Below are 19012 nucleotides of genomic sequence, written 5' to 3'. Positions count from 1 at the left end.
ATTTAGCCTTTTTTGAATTAAGTGTATTATTACAATTATTACAATAGTAGTGTTTTTATATAGTTTTTATTTTCTTAAAGCATAGATGGCATGTTTTATACTGAGAGTTAGTTAAATCTGACTTTGCTATGAGGAATAAATTGTATGTATATCAGCCCTTCGAGGCCGGAGAAATAGTATAGTGGGTAACGTGCTTGTCTTGCATGCACTGACCTAGGTTTGATCCCTGATACCCCATCTGGTCCCCCAAATCTGCCAGGAATGATCCCCAAACACAGGGGCAAGAGTAATCCCTGAGCACAATTAGCACACTTAGCCTTCAAACAAAGCAAAATAAAACAAAAAAATTAACCTACCCTCATTGATGCAGATCTCCAAGCTGTATCAGAAATTAATGGGAATATTACACACTTTGATGTAAGATCATACGTATGGATGTAATAAGATTTACACAAATAAACAAAACTTCTGTCTGGGTTTATGTGCAACTATAAAGTCCCTCCAGAAATTCCTTGTCCAGAGACATCTTGGCTCATGCTTCTGTTGGTTGCTACTCTCCCTGGCAATGTGGGAGGCATACTTTGCACTTTGAATTTTCCTCAGATAATTGTGTCATCCCTGACTCCTCTGTCAGTTGTTTGCATTAGAGAGGGGAAACCAGGCAATGTGCAGAAATGGAGACCTACAAAGCACCTCACAGGATTACTTAGGTAGCATCCCTCAACTGGCATGACATTCAAAAGAAAGGGGCAAGTGACAGCCCAAACCTTGATTGTGAGCCAGTTTCACTTTGGGCTATTCCTTCCCTTCCCAGTGACCCTGTTTTCAGCATGTTTCTCAGACGAATTTATCAAAAGCAGAGCATCATCTAGATGCAGCTGAATTCTCTCCCTGCTTGACTTCCATTCCACTTGACTACTCCCAAGTAAGCAGTACTGAATATCTGTAATTCTTTTTGCTATTTAGCCTAAGGGTGACAACCTCCTAAACTGACACTAAATTAGAAGCATCAGTTCTACTCGATTGCTGTAGCTATTGAACACTTGCAAAGCAAATTCTCACATGAACAGAGAATAGAAATAGAAAATGATACCTATCTTGCTTAAAATTCTTCCTAACAATTTTATGTTCGTTAATTTAAATTTTAGGTGTTTAATACTACTAAACACCTAATGTGTAGTGCCATAAAATAAAATTATTGTCATTTTTACCTAGCTATTTGAAGAATCAGGGACTCTAAACTTTGACTGATTTTGTCACATTTAGTATTGTTAACTATGGGTTCCAGATTTTGGATGCAAAGGCTGAATGGAAGTGGTCAAGGCAAGTTTTGTTTTAATAAAAGAACTCAACTTAGAGCATGCAAAAAAGAGAATGGGATACCTAGAAAGATAATACTCTGCATATTCACGGAGTCAGTTCAAACCAAAGCTTGATCCTTTCTGCTACAGGGACCTTCGTCTTTTCACAAAATCCATTGCAACACATATTACCATGTGAAACTGCCATCAGCCTTCTCTTCCTCTGGGTAACTTCAGGGCAGGAAATGACTTATTTATTTCATGATCATCCTCAGTATATTACCTTTCCTGATGAATAGTAATCCTCACTAAAGATTCGAGAGTATGATTGTGGAATCAGCAAACATGAAGCTCAGCAATTTCTCCTTGGTTCCTATAACTATGTTGAGTAATAATTCATTCAGAACTTTTCATCAGATTCTTGGCCTAAGACATCAGAGTGTTAGAGCAAGCCTAGGTTCTTGTCCCCAGGCAGTAAAGATTGAAAGTAGAGGGCTGGAGATGAAGTGGCTGAATTCAATTGAGACTTTATTTGAGGAAAGGAAGGAAAGGCAGGGATGGTGGGACATGTAGTTTCCTGAAGTAGGAAGCCTGGGAAAGAAGGGAGAAAAATCTCTTAAATGTTCTAAACTATGGGATGGGTGAACACTTCGCATTGGGTCTTGAGATATACTAGGCAGTAAAGCAAAGGGGCTAGGGGAGAGAAGAACATTGGAGAAGATTATCTTCTGCAAATCCTGATTGCATATCCGGGACCATTCCGCATTTCTTACCTAGGATTTCCTTATGGATCCATAAAGCACCTTTCTAACCTCACCCTACCTGTTTCCCTCCTGTGCCTATACAGCTTGTATCAAGAGAAATTAGGAACCTAGAATTTAATAGATTTGGAACTGGCTCTCTGACCAAATTCAGAGACACTGCACACCTAAGGCTACTAGAGCAGAATCACATGAGAAATGATAAAAAAAAAAATGGGTCTTTCTTTACCTCTGGCGGCAGAAATAGCACTTAGGACACTTGGATACTCCCTTTGTATCAAGACTTTGTTCATATTGATAGAGAATTCAGCCTGAGAACCAGGGAGGTCTTGGGCGTCGGTTCAGATTTCCTAGTAAGGGCATAGACTTATTTCAGGCTCATAGGAGAAGGATGCTGGGTCATCAGAAGAGTTCAGCTGTTCATATTCTCTGTGGTCTCATCACTTGGGAGCAAAACCACAGTCTGGTGAAGCCCTCCCCTGGGGGGGATCCTGGGCGCCAAGGCAAGTGCTGTTGAGACTAGCTACTTCTCCTCAGCAATGAAGCCACCTCATTTCTGTGAAGCTTTTTAAAGTCTCTAAATAAATAATCATGGAAAGTGAACCTGAGAGGGAGCTGTGTCTCTGCAATTTCTTCCCATCTATTGTAGCCCAGTAGTCTCAGAAACTTGGATTATACTTCATAGTTGTCAAAATCTAGGTATTAATAGGGGAAAAGTAGTTACCGCTCTCTGCTCTCCTCACTCAGCTAGCTACTTTAACATTCCCAATAATAAAAAAAAAAAACACAAGGAAAGTATTAGAACAAACACTCAGTTTTGCTCTTGAAATTTCACCCATTGTCAGGGATAAAAACCATCATACTTCATCATTTAGGTTAAAGTCACATGAAGCAGAGAAGAACAACATTTGGACAAACCAGCTTTCAGAAGGAATGGTCATATACATTCATTCGAAATGAATATAAAGGTTTTTATGGCATAATGTTAGAGGCCTGCTGATATTTAGGAACACCCAAGTAAAAAAGATGTTAACATTTCAGTAGGATATTCAGTCAACAGTTTTAAACTTGCTGAGGAGGAAGAAGGCAGCCTACAGAGGCTTTCTTAGCTGTATATCTTGCACATCATATATATATATATGTATATGTATATATATATATATATATATATTTGGCTCACAGGGACTGCTTTGTGTCTGTAGCATTTTACTGTAAGTTATGGCAGCTGCTTATCCAGATGATATTTGCACTTCAAAGAAACATTTCCTCCCCAGCTTTGCCCCTCAGGTTTTGCATGATTTACACTGCACCTGGGCAGTGAGCCTTCTCAGAAGTACCATCACTGAGAACTCACTGAAGTGCTCACATGTTTTGAGCCTTAACAAACAAATAAATGTAAAAATAGTAAGAATGGAGCTAGAAATAGAGGGACACAGTTTTTTCTTTAAAATTTTTTGAAATGATTCTTTTCAGATTTGTGGAAATTACAATAAATTGTAAATTATCATCTACATTCTGCTACACAGATGAAATCCTTTCACATCGCTGCAGATTCTCTCTCTCAGTATATATATATATATATATATATATATATATATACACACACACATATATATGTGTGTGTGTATACATCCAATTATATTTATACATATATGTATTTTCATGGGCTGGAGCACAGTGGGTACGGCATTTGCCTTGCATGCAACTGACCCGGCCGACCCGAGTTCGATTCCTCTGCCCCTCTTGGAGAGCTCAGCAAGCTACTGAGAGTATCTTGCCCGCACGGCAAAGCCTGGCAAGCTACCCATGATGTATTCGATATGCCAAACACAGTAACAAGTCTCACAATGTTACTGGGCCCGCTCAAGCAAATCAGTGAACAATGGGAGGACAGTGACAGTGACAGTGTATTTTCATACAACTACACATGCACATAATTTTTATGAAATTGAAGGTTTATAAATTATAGAATTCTGAGGTTTTAAATTTTTTACTTATTTTATCCTATTATTAATGGCCCACACGTTTGCAGGATAAATGCATTCTCTTTTATGGTTATGGGATTTTACCAAAATGCTAATTAAATGACTTGACATATATGAACATATGGAACATTCAAGACAACTTAATTAGCTTTTTCATATGCTTTATATTCCTAGTCATACTTTATATATTCACATCCACACAGAAAATATTGCTATTACATTTTAGGATAAGCAGTAGATAATTTTTATCTTACAGAATGCTTGTTTTGTTATTATAAACCTCTACTGTACAAAATTCATGTATTCCAAATAGCAAAAAAGAGCTTCTTTTTCAAAATACTCTTCAAAAGGAAAGTATTATTTCATTTGTATATACATATAAAATACAGTTGTAAGAATAAAGAATATCTTATTTACTCACACAATCACCACATGTAAGTAACTCGAGTTTTTGTAGATAAAAATCTCTTTTAACTAATTAAAAAGAATAACAGGAAGCTAAAATGGAGTAAAAGCAAAACATACCTCATTAAAACTTTATACTCATTGTATGACTTAAACCTGATCATGAACAACTTTGTCACTATGTATCTCATGGTGACTAAATAAAAAATATATTAAACAAAACAAAAGTTTATACCACTCACATTGAAATTAATTCCAAATAAGGCAGAGAGATTAAAATACTTTTGCTGGTTGGGGAAAAGAGATATTTGCTCATGCTCACCCTTTTATATCTGGAATTGTAGGACCCCTATCAAACTAGTCAAAAAGAAAATTTAATTGAACCTTGTGTACTAAATAAAATAATGTGATAAAATTTCATCCAATTGCTTTATAAAAATTAAGCGTTCTAGGGGTTGGCTTCCAAGCAGTACTGGAGACTCTGAGTAACCAGGCCTGTAATTCCACCCAAAGATGCCTCTGGATGTGGTGTTACTCAGGCCTCACCGTGTCTGGGATTACCTGGGCCACCATAGAGATACCCAGTGTCCTTTCAGGATGCACCCAAAGATTCCTGAACGACTATATAGTGCTAGGGATAGATCTGGGATCAACACCTGTATGTACTGTAACCCCTGTACTATCTCTCTGACTTCAGTTTTTTAAAATTAGTTATATATAGATATATTACAGATTCTAGGTATGCAAATATCCTTGGTAATATTGACCATCAATAGCTTGCTTAATATTTTATGTTTGTAAATTTGTTAGATGAAAGCATGTGTTATAACTGTCTGATTGATTTTACCTAAAAGTCAGAATAGAAGAAAAAAAGGACCAAATAAATAAAGGAAGAAAGAATGAGAAGGAAAAAAGGAAAGAAAGTTCTGATACTAGATATGGTGGAGGGGGGAGCAAAGTAAAGATATTTCTGGGGCCAGATAGTACAGGTTTTTAGTCACTAGCCTTGCATGTGGCTGATCCTGATTTGAATTCCCAGTATATTTGGTGACGCAGAACCACCAGAGTTCATATAAGTACCGAGGCAGGAATAATCCCTGAGCACCACTGGATGTGGTCCAAAGCAGTCCCCACCAATTAATTTTTTTTCAAAAACTCTATCAATTACATTTGTAACACTGATTAACAAATTTTTAAAAAAACGGGACCAGTAGATATCAGGATAACAGTTCGCAAGTAAAGTACCACATCTCTTACACGGTCCTCCCGTTGTTCATCGATTTACTCAAGCAGGCCCAGTAACGTCTCCATTATGAGACTTGTTGTTACTGTGTCTGGCATATTGAAATACCTCACGGGTAGCTTGCCAGGTTCTGCCATGCGGGCGAGATACTCTCGGTAGCTTGCCGGGCTCTCTGAGAGGGGTGGAGAAATCGAACTCGAGTCGGCCATGTTGGCAGCTTGTAAGGCAAACGCTCTACCGCTGTGCTATCACTCCACCTCTTACAAGTATTTTGAAATAATTTTTGTTACTATGAACACAATTGCACATTAAAATTTTTTTCTAGGGGCTGAGAAGATAGTATAGTGGGTAAGGCATTAGACTTCCACATGCCCAACCTTCAGTATCCCATCTGGTCTCCTGAGCACTGTTATGAGTAATTCCTGAGTGTAGAGACAGAAGTGACCTCTGAGAATCACTGGATGTGCCCCCCCCCAAATTAAAAAAAAAACCCTTCTCTAAATATGCATTGAACCTAATCATAAAGTTCATTTTCACAATGCAACATCAATGCAAGCACATCAGATATGTGAACATAATTTCAGTGACAAATTCTGACATAAAGCCAAGATTCTTCAATATATGGTTTTTTTTCTTTCTTGATTAACCAGGAAAAAAATTCACATGCAAAATATAGATGACTTTATCTTTGTTAGACAAAGAAATGTTCCTTCTGGAAATCAGAAAGAGAAAAAAAAAAGATCTAATTCCAGGGCTAAACGTTTAGGTCTTCTCTTCACTGGAGTACTTCTACCTTGACTGATGGCCTTATATATACTATAAACTTTTGAAGCTACCTAGGAGTTACTGAGGATCTGGGATTGTTTTCATCAATCTAAGAGGGAATGAGAGCCTTTTTAAAAGATGGAGATAAAAGCTAAAACAGTTAATTTAGAATCAGTAAATTTTAATGCCCTTTGAGAGTTTAAAATGTGTCATTATATCCTACATTACAGGTCCCCAAAATTTCTGCTCTGTGTAGCCCAAAGACTTTTATTTATATCTACGGTATTTATGCAAGTAGAAATTAATTTAGAAATTTGTAAAGGTAAAAGGTAAAGGCCCTCCCGTTGATCGTCGATTTGCTCGAGCGGGCCCAGTAACGTCTCCATTGGAGACTTTGTTGTTACTGTGTCTGGCATATCGAATACTCTCGGTAGCTTGCCGGGCCCTCCGAGAGGGGCGGAGGAATCGAACTCAGGTCGGCCATGTTGGCCGCTTGTAAGACGAATGCCCTACCCGCTGTGCTATCGCTCAGAAATTTGTAGAAAAAATTATTTACAAAATAATGATGAACTTACTAAATGTAGTATAAGTCATCTCAATTTTAATAAAATAGCAATAATTTCCAAAACAGGCATTGTTTTAGAGAGATATGAATATCTTCAAAATGTCAACACATTTTTCATTAATAAAAAATTATACTTGTTTATATCACCATCAGTGTCATCAGCAAAATCTTTTAAGAACTAGAGAGAAATCATGCTCATCATGGCAGATGTAAGCTTTCCAAAATTTTATTTTTCACTTCAAAATGTGAATTCTATTATTTTTAGAAAATATTGTTAGTTTTCTCTGAAGTGACAGGCTAATTTCATCCAAGGAAATATCTGTCAAATATCCCATCTGAATAATCACAGTTTGAGAGCCAATTGTTCTTTCAAGAAATCATGCTGTCCAGGAAAGAAGGCTAGTTCCGTTTTCACTACTACCAGACAGCCGTAGTCCCTCAATGTGTTTCTCGAGTACTTTATGCATATTTTACATTTCTTTAAGAAAAATATTAAAAAGATGTGTATTAGAGTTTCAAGATTTGACAAGATTGTTGTGGCTGATGCTTCCTTGCTTCGCTCTCTAAGTGATTGTCAGTAGAATATAATTATTACTAAGACCATTTGCTGCCACTGCTTAATTCTTTTCTTCCTTCCTTCCTTCCTTCCTTCCTTCCTTCCTTCCTTCCTTCCTTCCTTCCTTCCTTCCTTTCTATCTTTCTTATTAGTGAAATCTCATGAGGTATAGTTGTAGACTTAACAAACTTTCATGCTTGGTTTTCAGTTATACAATGAACGAGTACCCATCTCTCCACCAGTGCCCATTCTCCACCATCAGTGATCCCAGTAGCCCTCCCTCCCCATCCTTCCACCCCACCCTGCCTCTGTGGCAGGGCATTCCCTTTTGCTCTCTCTTTCCTTTAGGGTGTTGTTTCTTTTGTGGCCTGGGGCCACACCTGGTGGAGACTTGGGCGGTGCCTTGGATGCAGTGCTGGGAAGAATTCCAGGGATACTTGATGTGACTAGTACCCTATGGAGAGACATTCTGAGGGATGCCAGTGTTTTACATAGTGTTTCTTTATATACAAGTACACTGAATGGGAGTGGGTAAAGGTGTTTTAGGAAAAACATATCTCCTGAAGGTTTAATGTTTTCACTGATTTGAAGAGAAATTTATGAACAGTATGTGTGGCTGGGCTGGCAAGTAGACTTGAGATGACCTTCAGATGTCCTCACAATCAAAACAGTCATTCCATCGCAGTTCTGTGACAACAACTCACATCTTTACACTGTCTCAGACCAGCAACTGTGTATCACCTTCTAGCAAAACAGCCTCCACAGAGAAAGGTCACTGTCATTCATGTAAATAACTGGAGTATCTCAGCAAACAGGTAGCAACATGAAAAGCAGCTTTAGAATAAGCTCAGACTCCTTTGGATTCAGTAAAGTGGTCCAAAAACATGCCAGCAAACTGGGGATGGGAAAGCACAAACCTCTTGAGGTTAAGTCCTCAGTTCCATCTCTTTTCTGTCTCATCCACATGGTGGTGATTCAATAAATCTCTCATTTCTGGGCACATTCTTCTCCATATAACAGGTAAGACAATGAACCTTTAGTGAACTTAGACTGAAGAGTTAGCCGGTCTTCTTTTTTGAGGCAGTTATTTATATTACGAAATAGTGTAAGAACTCGGAGAAGAATCTCCTTAGCTACGTGACTATCACAAAGGGAAAGGAAGGCTGAATCCACTTGAGCATCAAGTAGTTCTTCTGTCATGGCAGGATTTTCAGACAAATTCACGCGCACTTTGAAAACCTGAACCTTGGTGCTTTAATTTCCAGTGAGCAGCACCCAGAACAGGTCTGTGGCAGCAGAGCATGTGCTGGTAGTCTTTGGTCACCGTCATGTTCGTGAGCAGTCTCAGTCCGGCCAGCTGCATGGCTGAGTTCAGGGGGTCAGAGAAGATACCTGCACATACCTGACTGATGTGCTCTTTTATCTCAGCTTGATTTTCAACATTCAGACTTAGATTTTTCTGGGCATTTAACGCCTTCTCTTTGATACTGTGGTTAAGATGGTTGATTTTTCCTTCCGATGATTGGAATACCACCCACCTTACGAATAATGACCTGGTTAGTTAAAAAGGCTGCATTGTTACCCACTGTGACCAAAGCTCTTCCAATCATGTCAGGATCTTCAGTGAACTCAAACAGGTAAAGGAGTTTCTGCAGTTGCTCAGCATTTAGGATATAATCACAGGAATCAGTGGTTAAGTTTTCTGCTGACTTGGAGGGACGCTGCTACAGCTTGTGGGGGCCTCGTGGCGGGACCCTTGTCAGCCTGTGAGCGCAGTAGCAGACCCCGGCCCTGAGGAGTAGGCCTGCAGCCATCCAGTTCACATTCCACGCGCTGCTGCTCATAGTTGTGGGTCTGCACGCCTGCCACTGCTTAATTCTTAACAAGGCAAGTTTTATCCACCAAATTTTTCTTTCTGTTTTTCTGTTTTGTTTTTCTGGGGGCCATGTTTGTTGGTGTTTAGGGTTTACCCATGACTCTGTGCTCAGGGGTTACTCCTAGCAACATTGCAGGGACCATATGGAGTGCTGGGGATTGAATGCAGATCTGCTGTGTTTTCTCCAGCCCACTCATTATTACTTTTAAATCATTAGTACCAGGGTGGAGCCGAAGAGATGTGCCAGGAGCCGTAGGTTCTTTGTCCTCTTAGCTATTTCTTTGATGGTCTTAAAGGAGTTCCACGCCATTCTCTTCCTCCTGTGCAGCTCAGGTGCCAGGTTGATTGTCATGTTGAGTTTCTAACCTAGGTACACATAACTGCTGCATTCGGAGATGTTCGACTTCACCGTTCTCCCTGCACTAACATATGCCTCAGAGACCTGGGCCCTACGAAAGCAGGATGAGAACGCTATTTGGGTCACCCAAAGAGGAATGGAAAGAGCTATGCTTGGAGTATCATGCTTCACTCAAGTGAGAGAAGGAATCCGGAGTTGCAACTTTTGTCAACGAATCAGGGATGCTGTCTAGTTTGCCAAGGTGTCGAAAATCAGATGGGCTGGACACGACTGCTAGACTAGAGCCATTACCGACTGGATTCCATGGGACATCAAAAGATTGTGTGGCCGCTCACCTACGAGATGGTCAGACTTCTTCATCAAGAATGAGCGGTTTGAGGCTTTTTCATGTTCCTGGAGTAAGAAGACGCCACTGAGCTACACTAGTACGCACAGGGACGAATGGAGATGTTACTGGCGCCTGCTCAAGCAAATCGATGTGTCACGGGATGTCAAGTGATCAAGTGAAGTGCCAGGGTGCACAGATTCAAAATGGATATCATACAATAGTTATTATTGGAGTGGAAATTTAATAACTCAAGGATCCCTTGAGAGTATTTTGGGACTTCACTTAAAGAAAAATTGTTGGAAGAGGAAGGGAATCTATTAAGGTGGTTTGGTGACAGAATTTCACCTCATTACTGCTCAAATCAATGAGACTTGGGGATAGTTACTCAACCATTTCAACTTCCATTTTCTATATGCCGGGAACAGGAATAATAACATTTCTTCTTTCAGAATTGTTCCAAGGACTAAAGGACCTCTCTAATAGGGTGTCTGACATGCAGGAAAAACCACATGTGCTCCCTGTGATTTCCAGCATTGATATTGCTGCTTCTTTTAGAGATCAAGAAGCAATGATGTGAGTAAATCAGAGTATCAGCTATTTGTTGAAATTTGTTTATGTTAAATCAATCTAGTTTTAGCTCCTTCCTTCCTCTCTGGGTACAAACCACAGGCAGATATGTTTCCCCTTCTAGTAGATTGAGTTTAAAAGAGATATTTTGCCCTTTGCTGATGCTGCAAATCTTGATGTAGGAAGCCACAAGAAGTATTTCCTGGTTGTTAGAGACAGAGGTGTCAAACAAGAGCACTTCAAAATTTTCTTTTTCTTTTCTTTTTGTTTTTTTGTGTCACACTTGGTTGTGTCTAGGAATCACTTCTGACAGTGAATGGGGGACTATGTGGGGTGTTGGGACTCAAACCCAGGTCAGCTTGCAAGACAAGCACCCTGCCGTCTGTACTATTATTTTCTGCCCCAAATTTATCTTTATTTATTTTTATACTTTGAAGGAGTCATGCCCAGTTCTGTTCAAGGCTTGTGTTCTACTACTTGGGCTTTATGTCTGGCACTGATTTGAGTCCATTCTCCTATCTGCTGCCTGCCACAGTCAATTGCAGAATCTGGACATTACTGCTGTGGTCAAATGCTACATCACAGAGAATCTTTGGCCTAAAGCCTAGAAGAAACATTTAGCAAATAACTTCTCAGAACATTTACTCTTGCCTTTATCTCAATACTTCAGATTTTACCACCTTGTGGAGTAAATGAAATTTTAGGAAATGGACTCTGAAGAAAAATGGGGAGAAAGAGGGCCATGACCACAATGGAGAATGAGGTAGGAATGTCTGTGTGTTGCCTGTGTGTGCTCACAGATGTATGAACATGTTGTACTCAGAGACAGGAGTCTGGCAGAGAGTCAAAGTGAATGTAAGAATACTCAATCAAGGGTCATCTAAATCTAACTGGTGTGAATCGGGAAGACTGGAATGGACTTCAGAGGCCCTGACACACTATGGTAGTATGTATTCTTCCTGCTTTTTTTTTTTTTAACTGTAGCACAGAAATAACATCTCTCTTACTTTCTTTGAAGTTATTAGGCTCACTTGAAATAGCTGTAATTTTTCCACCTTTGATCGTAAAGTGAGGGGGAAAAAAGCAAAACAAAACAGCTCTTAAGAAAAGAACAATGAAAACTTCACTGTGATATATAATATTTAATCTCAGTGTTGATAAAATAGTGGTTGCAATGATGGAAAAGAACACCATGTGCCCAGCTTAAAAAAATTAGCTTTCTCCAGCTGTGACTCAGAGGTAGGGACTGAAGAGGATTACATTTTTCTTTTTTCCATGTTCAGGGTAGAAATCCTGATCTTTACATGAAATCTTACTATTTTCAAATGTCGCCTCAAGCTGGAGGAGAAACAGAGCATGTTGCAGGATTCTCACCCCGTCACCAGAATTTGTTTTTTTCTGGCGATACAATTTTACTTCCCTTCTATGTCATGAACCAATGAACTGTATCTTTAATTCACCTCTCCCACCACTCATTGTGGGCACAAAGGTGGGAACAGAGGACAGAGAGGAACCTTTATCTCCGTCTAGTGGTCGGATTGTGTCAAAACAACTAGATGAGCGCATTCATTCTGTATGAATCTAAAAGTGAACTCTGGTTTGCAATATTGATATGAAAGGTTATCTAGAATATCACTTTACCTACTTTTAACCCTAGGATCTTGTACAGTGTGATCATTCTCTGTTATTATTGTCATACTGGTCTCTTTACCTCACCTACCCTCAGCCCCTACACTTGTGATTAGTTCCTGCTGTGTTTCTGGTGTGTGTTTTTTGGGTCCCCAGAGTATATTTACAAATCACAATCCCCAAAGGGAAAGAGAGAGAGAAACAGAGAGAGAGATAGAGAAGAAAAACACTGGTAGGGCAAAAGATGGGACGGAAACTGGGGGCATTGGTGCTGGGAAATTGTACACTGGTGGAGGGACGGACGGATGTTGGAATACTTTATGACTGAAATACAGCCATGAACAGCTTTGTAAGGGTCTATCTCAGTTATTCAATAAAAAAGTTAAAAAATTATTTCAAGAACTATATTAAAACAAAACTGCCAAATCAAAAAAATAAATAAAATAAAAGTTAACTCCAGTTATTATATGTGATACATGTACCATATGGTAATTTTATTTTTAATGAACAGAGAAATTTATATATATGTATAAAACACCATAATCTGAAGTAAAGCCTTATTCACTAGCTTGAGCGGGATCTCATGATTACTGTCTAACTTGATCACTGTTTTAAGTATTTAGTGGCAGCTTAGTATTTATTAATGAATGAAGAGCATTTTATATCTCTTTGTTCAGAAGATAAATTTGAGGAAGGCTTTTTCTGGGTGGGGAATGTGATCCTTTTTTTTATATAGTTTTGCAATTTTCAAATAGGTTAGGATTGTGTCATTAACTTCTTAGAAAATTTCAAATAGTTCAGTAATAACTATTCAGAGTCTTGACAAAGTTAAAAGAAAAGCCCAAGACAGACCTCATTACATTTTGATGCCCATGTTGTCTTAGAACACTGTCCCCATGAATAATGTGATTGCAGCTCAAATGTCAACTTCAAGGATGCCTCTCTCTGTACCCTCGTTTCCTGGCTAGTTAGCCCTCTTTCATACACTTAGATAACTTAATGAAATGAAATAAAATTGCATGTAGAACTCAATACTTCATTATACTTTTGTTTTGAAAACAGTTTCTGAGTTGAGAATATGTCAGCAAAACCAACCCAAAGAATGTGGATGTTGTTACAAGGTCAGCTTTTCAGAAGCTGTAGGCAGCCCTTATTGGCGTTCTGTCAAACAGTCACTATGGGCCACAGGGCCATTCATGAGCAATGAGTCAGCAGTTCTGACAACATTAAATATGGTAATTCACTACTGTGCACGGAAACAGGTATATATGATCTTTCAGAAAGCATTGGCCAGAGGAAATGTTTTATTGTAGAAGGAAATGCAGATAGGTTATTAAAACCCAGATGGTCTTTGGTGGGTATATATCTTAGCACCTATATTAAAATATTTATATATATATGGATTTCGTCTATGAAGAGAAACATGCAGATTGAGAGCTGACCTGTCAGGAGTTAGGCATTTAAAACAGGATATTGTGCTCAAACGGAGTCATGTTTTAGAACTTGCTGTTCAACCCAATAGTTACTGGTTACAAGTTGGTATCAGGCAGTTGAGAGGTGCCTAATTCAAATCGAGATATTCTGTGAGCAAAAAAACAATATTGAATCTTAAAGACATCATATCATATGAAAGGAATGAATAATATCCCATTCAGAGCTCTTTTGCATTGCAAATTCTCAAGTTGAAGTGAGAATATTTTTGATGTTTGAGTTAAATAGAATACACTTAATTTTATCCTTTTTAATTTTACTAGAAAATTTAAAAGTACACTTCTGACTTGCAATAGATTTCAGTCAGAGAGCACTTCATTGGAAGAAGATATCTAATATCCACTCCTCAGAATCATTCTTAAGCATTTTCTATCCATCTTTGTTTTAAATACATACATATACATACAAAGAGAAAAGAGATAGGAAGGGGGAGACATGGGAATAAATATTTAAAGAATACAAGGCTTCAGTATTCCATTTAAGTATTGATTTGGAAGTCTTAGTTATCCATAGCAAAGGATGAATACATCATAAGCAACAATACTGAAAGAAAACATATGCTGAATGGTGAATGGCCCTCAATTTTCAGTCAATAGCATAAAGGGCATATTTCAGAGTTCATTTATTTCTGGCCATTTTACTAAGAATGAAAGGGTAGTGACAAAGATAATATGGAAGGTTTTTCCCTAACTGGTCCTTTAGAAGAACAAAATAAGTTCGGTTAGAAATGACTTGGTGTAGTTTTTCAGTTTTGTTTTAGACTTGCTCTCAGGAATTCTCTGGCTGTAAGGACTATAACATAATGGAATTAAACTTTGACTTTCTAAGGATTTTGATAAAAGCAATGCTTAGACTCTAGATTGCCTGTTTCTATCAATCAATGAAAAATTCCAGTTTCTAGGTTTCCCTGAGTTATAAATCTTAGAGTTTTATTTCATCTTTCTCTTAGCCATTAATTACTTTGAGGACTCTGGAATTGTGAGTAAACTGATATAAATTTGGGAGTCCAGATACAGCTACATCTTATCCTTAGGTGTATCTTTTATCCATTTCAACTTTAATTATTGATTTAGATATCGGGAATATGGTTGGGGAAACAACCAGCTGCATTGAGGTCCCTTTGATGGTGGTGAAGCCATTCGGAACCAGAGTCCATCATGTTTTCCAGCAATTAAGACAAAAAGGGACAGATATCCTGGCTCTAAAATTAGTTGTAAGAAAGGATGAAGTGCTTTGAACCTTTCTTCATTTGGATCCATGTGATGTCTCCTCTTCTTCCTGAATGAATAACCTATTTTTGACCTTCAAATTTAGTAACCGAGACTTAGGTAGGCAGAAACGGAGTGGGGGAGGGAATTCAAGTAGAGAATGTTTCATTGTACTCCGTTAAAATATCTTTTTGGTATTTCTTCTCTTGATGGAGAGTAATATATGTACTATTTAGTGAGTTTACCTATACCTATGGTTATAAACATTAAAGAAAAATGAAACAGATTCATTTTTAATTATTTTACACAAATAGGCTTTCTCATTATAAAAATAAATCTGAGTGTAGAGCCAGGAAGATGGCATAAATGGTGTAATGAGTGAGTGAGGTCCTGTTTGTTCTCCAGCACCACCTGTTACCCTTCTCCCAGCTGCTGAACATGACCTTAGTGACCCCTGAGCATCTCCTGGCCCAAGCACCATCTGGAATGGGTCCCCTTCCCTCTAGTACCACTCAGTGCGACCCTAAGAAAAAGGTGGAATAATACTTAAAATATTACGAAATGAACACTGTTAAAATGGTTTAATATAGATGAACGCTTTGCTCTGTACTCAGAGATCACTGCTGGCAGTCTCAGGGAACGAGATAGGGTACCAGGGATTGAACACATGTCAGCATACAAAGCCAACACCCTGCCCACTGTACTCTCTCCCCAGCCCTTATTTTTACCACTCCTTAAGGTACTGTTATTTAACACTTTCAGACTAACAGAATTTTCTCTTATTTGTTTTTTGTTCTTGGGTCACATCCAGCAGTGCTCAGGAGTTCCTGGCTCTGTGTTCAGGGGTCACTCCTGGAGGTACTCATGTGAGATGCCGGAGATAGAATCAGGATTGGCCATGTCCAAGGAAGGCACCTTAATCCCATGCTTTCTCTCTGTTCCCAGAATTTTCTTTTCATTCTAGAATTTATAATGAAGGAATACAGTAAAAAAAATTTAAAAATCCTTATATTGTGTTTATGAATTACTAACAAAACCCTTTCAGAGAAACTAAAGGAGAGCTGTGTCACTGAGGGCTGTGGCATCTATAATATGTGGATCGGAAAACTTGGCAGGGCTTCGAGAATAGCAATTGGAGAATAAAAAGCAACCTTGAGTTGCTTCTTCTAGTCTGTTATGCCCATTCCCAGTAATAGAAGAAAACTGACGCACTTCTCAGCTAGGTAGTAAGAGCTCCTCTATTCTGCAAATATGATTCCTCACAGGATAACAAACAGAAGCTAAACCCCAAACTTTATAGTCTCCATTAGTTTAACCAAGATGACTTACTTTAATGCATTATCTTACTTTAACTTTCCTCAGACTGACAATTTGTGCTTTGTGCGGAGCAACATTAAAATTGAAAATAAAATTATGACTGATATAAGTCTAATTAATAAAAAAATGAAACTGAAGTTTTATAAAAGGAACTTATTATATATTGTGTTAAAATTTAATAATGACATAGCTATCTTTTAATGGAATTCCTCAAGTCACAAAATCACTGTCAAGAACATACCTTTCATTCATATTACCTAATTATTTCAGCTGCAGCAGGAGCAACAATTGAAAATGAAAAATTAATGTGCCATAGAGGCAGACTGGGGGTAGGGGTGGGGGAGGGAAACTGGAGTCACTGGTAATGAGAAATGTTCACTAGTGAAGGGATGGATGTTGGGACACTGTATGATCGAAACCACTCATTGCAACTTTGTAATTGTGAATCTCATGGTGGTTTAATAATTAAAAAAAGAAGCTAAAAGAATTTTACAAAAAGTTTGTGGATTCAAATAAACACCTGGGTATGTATATTTATTTAACAAACCACTTGGCTGCCTCATTTGAGGGAGAATGTGAAGGTTGATAAGTTTGAGAATGAGGTAAAATGATGACTTAATTCATTTGTAAATATGAATACTGACTTGTTCTACCACATGGCCCATCAAAATACAACAAAATAAATGTTTTATTGTTCTTACGTGCATGAACTTCTCTTGTGAAAAAAATACTTGGAAAACTTAATGTCTATAAAAATTTTATCATTTACCTAAATGGTTGCAGTAAAATCAACATAATTTAACTTCAGTAGGTTATTTTTTATTTTTAATTTTTTTTAAATTTATCGTTTTGCAGGAAAGGCTCCCAAGTGGTCCTCATGGGCCTCTAAAGTCACTCTTGGCTAATGAGACTGGTCAGTTAGATTGCTGGACTTGAGGATGTTGTACTGCTCAGATTCTTCGATGCCAGAAACTGCTAGAGCCACAGGTGGCAGTGATTGGGACTCCATGAACACACCCAGTTATGCTCATGGGGCCTTGTGGTGCTCAGATTGAACTGGAGTGTCATTCATGCATGCATACACCCAATCGTGTACTAGCTATGGTCTCCAGGTTTCCTTTGGTTTTGTTTTGGTTTTAGAAATGTTATCTATACAATTTCTGTGATAAATAGTAAATAATCCATAAGAAAATGAACAGATAGATGGTCTCTTTCTCTCTCTCTATATATATATATACATATACGTATATATGTACACATATATGTACACATATATGCAATACCTATATATGTACACATATGTACACATATATGCAATACCTATATATGTATACATATATATGTAGTTTATCCTTACCATTTAATAATAGTTAATATAGACAAATAAAAACTCTTACTGCATATTATTGAATGAAGGGAACCAAACAGGCAGCAGAAAATAGAAAAGGCCAGTACATGATATACGGTAATTAAAATACTGAGAAATTAAATGATGTCATTTGTTAACACATACTGAGTGTTTTACATGCTGAACACTGTGTTAGTTTCTAAGAACTATCCATGCTAATCTTCTGAAGAATATATTGTGAATTAGGAAATGAAATAATAAATACAATGCATAAAGGAAGTTTGAATATTTTACAAAATATTTTGCTTACATCTTAAATAGAATCTGCAGCTATGGTTAAATGATATTTATGAAGTATCTAAAGAGAACAGAAAAGTTTTTGTCTAAATACAGACTAAAAGTATGGGCAGTGGAAAGATGTGAAGTTTATAAAGATTTGAATAGTCTAGGGAAGACAGCAACAAACTTATCCACTGTAAACGCACTGAAACTTTCAAGTTTAAGATCCATAAAAGGATGTACTGCTAATATTACTAGGCGAAGGTTCAAAATAGAAAATGATTTTAAGCATTCCAATGAGTCATAGAGTGGCAATAAATTACTAATGGACATTGGATTTAGAGGCAAATTCTTAACTTGAGGGTAGAAGAAAAGCTATATTCTCATATTAACAACTCTCTTAGAGCAACTAGAATAGAAAAATAGATGTTTTTAGGGGGAACAAGAGTATGATTTAGTATACTATTTCTATGCTCTTTCTTGTCATTAAAATAGTTGTTCATAAGTGGCCAAAGTAAAGCAGCTTTTCAGATAGGCTTAATATTCTCTCTCTCTCTCTCTCTCTCTCTCTCTCTCTCTCTCTCTCTCTCTCTCTCTCTCTCTCTCTCCTCCCACCCCCACACCCTCTCACTCAATAAATGTTTGTTGATTAGTAGGGAAGTGGCCAGGAGTGCCACAGGCTAAACATGAATTTTCGTTCTATTTTTGAGGTTGAGACACTGGCTCCAAATGTAAAAGATGATTAAGAGCATTTAAAAAGGAAGGGATCTAATTGCCACCATAACTATAAAAAGACCGTGTCCCAAAGGAAGAATAGGAGCAAAAGCAGGTGTGTATGAAAAGGGAAAACAGCATAGGTACACATGCACTTTTCACTGTTTTCAGCCAATTCACATAACCAGAACATCGGCACCCTTGAAACAGAGTGAAGAGTCTACCTGTGTTCATCCAACTTAGCATCTTTGTACTTGTAGTTAGTTTTTTGACAATAAATCAGATGCGTGGAAGGTCAACTTTTTCTCTCTACTTT

General features: G+C 37.9%; 1 protein-coding gene and 1 pseudogene across 3 annotated transcripts in view; both read right to left on the bottom strand.

The window, feature by feature from the left end:
- DTNA (dystrobrevin alpha) overlaps nucleotides 1-19012 on the bottom strand; it is a 356746-nt gene that overhangs the window by 200062 nt on the left and 137672 nt on the right. The window lies entirely within an intron of this gene.
- Nucleotides 8513-9425, bottom strand: LOC130045526 (armadillo repeat-containing protein 10-like; annotated as a pseudogene).

The sequence above is a fragment of the Sorex fumeus genome, unplaced genomic scaffold, assembly GCF_029834395.1.
Source record: "Sorex fumeus unplaced genomic scaffold, SorFum_2.1 ptg000128l, whole genome shotgun sequence".
NCBI classification, from domain to species: Eukaryota; Metazoa; Chordata; class Mammalia; order Eulipotyphla; family Soricidae; genus Sorex; species Sorex fumeus.
Note: the sequence above shows the minus strand (reverse complement) of the source record. Positions and strands in the feature narration are given on the sequence as shown.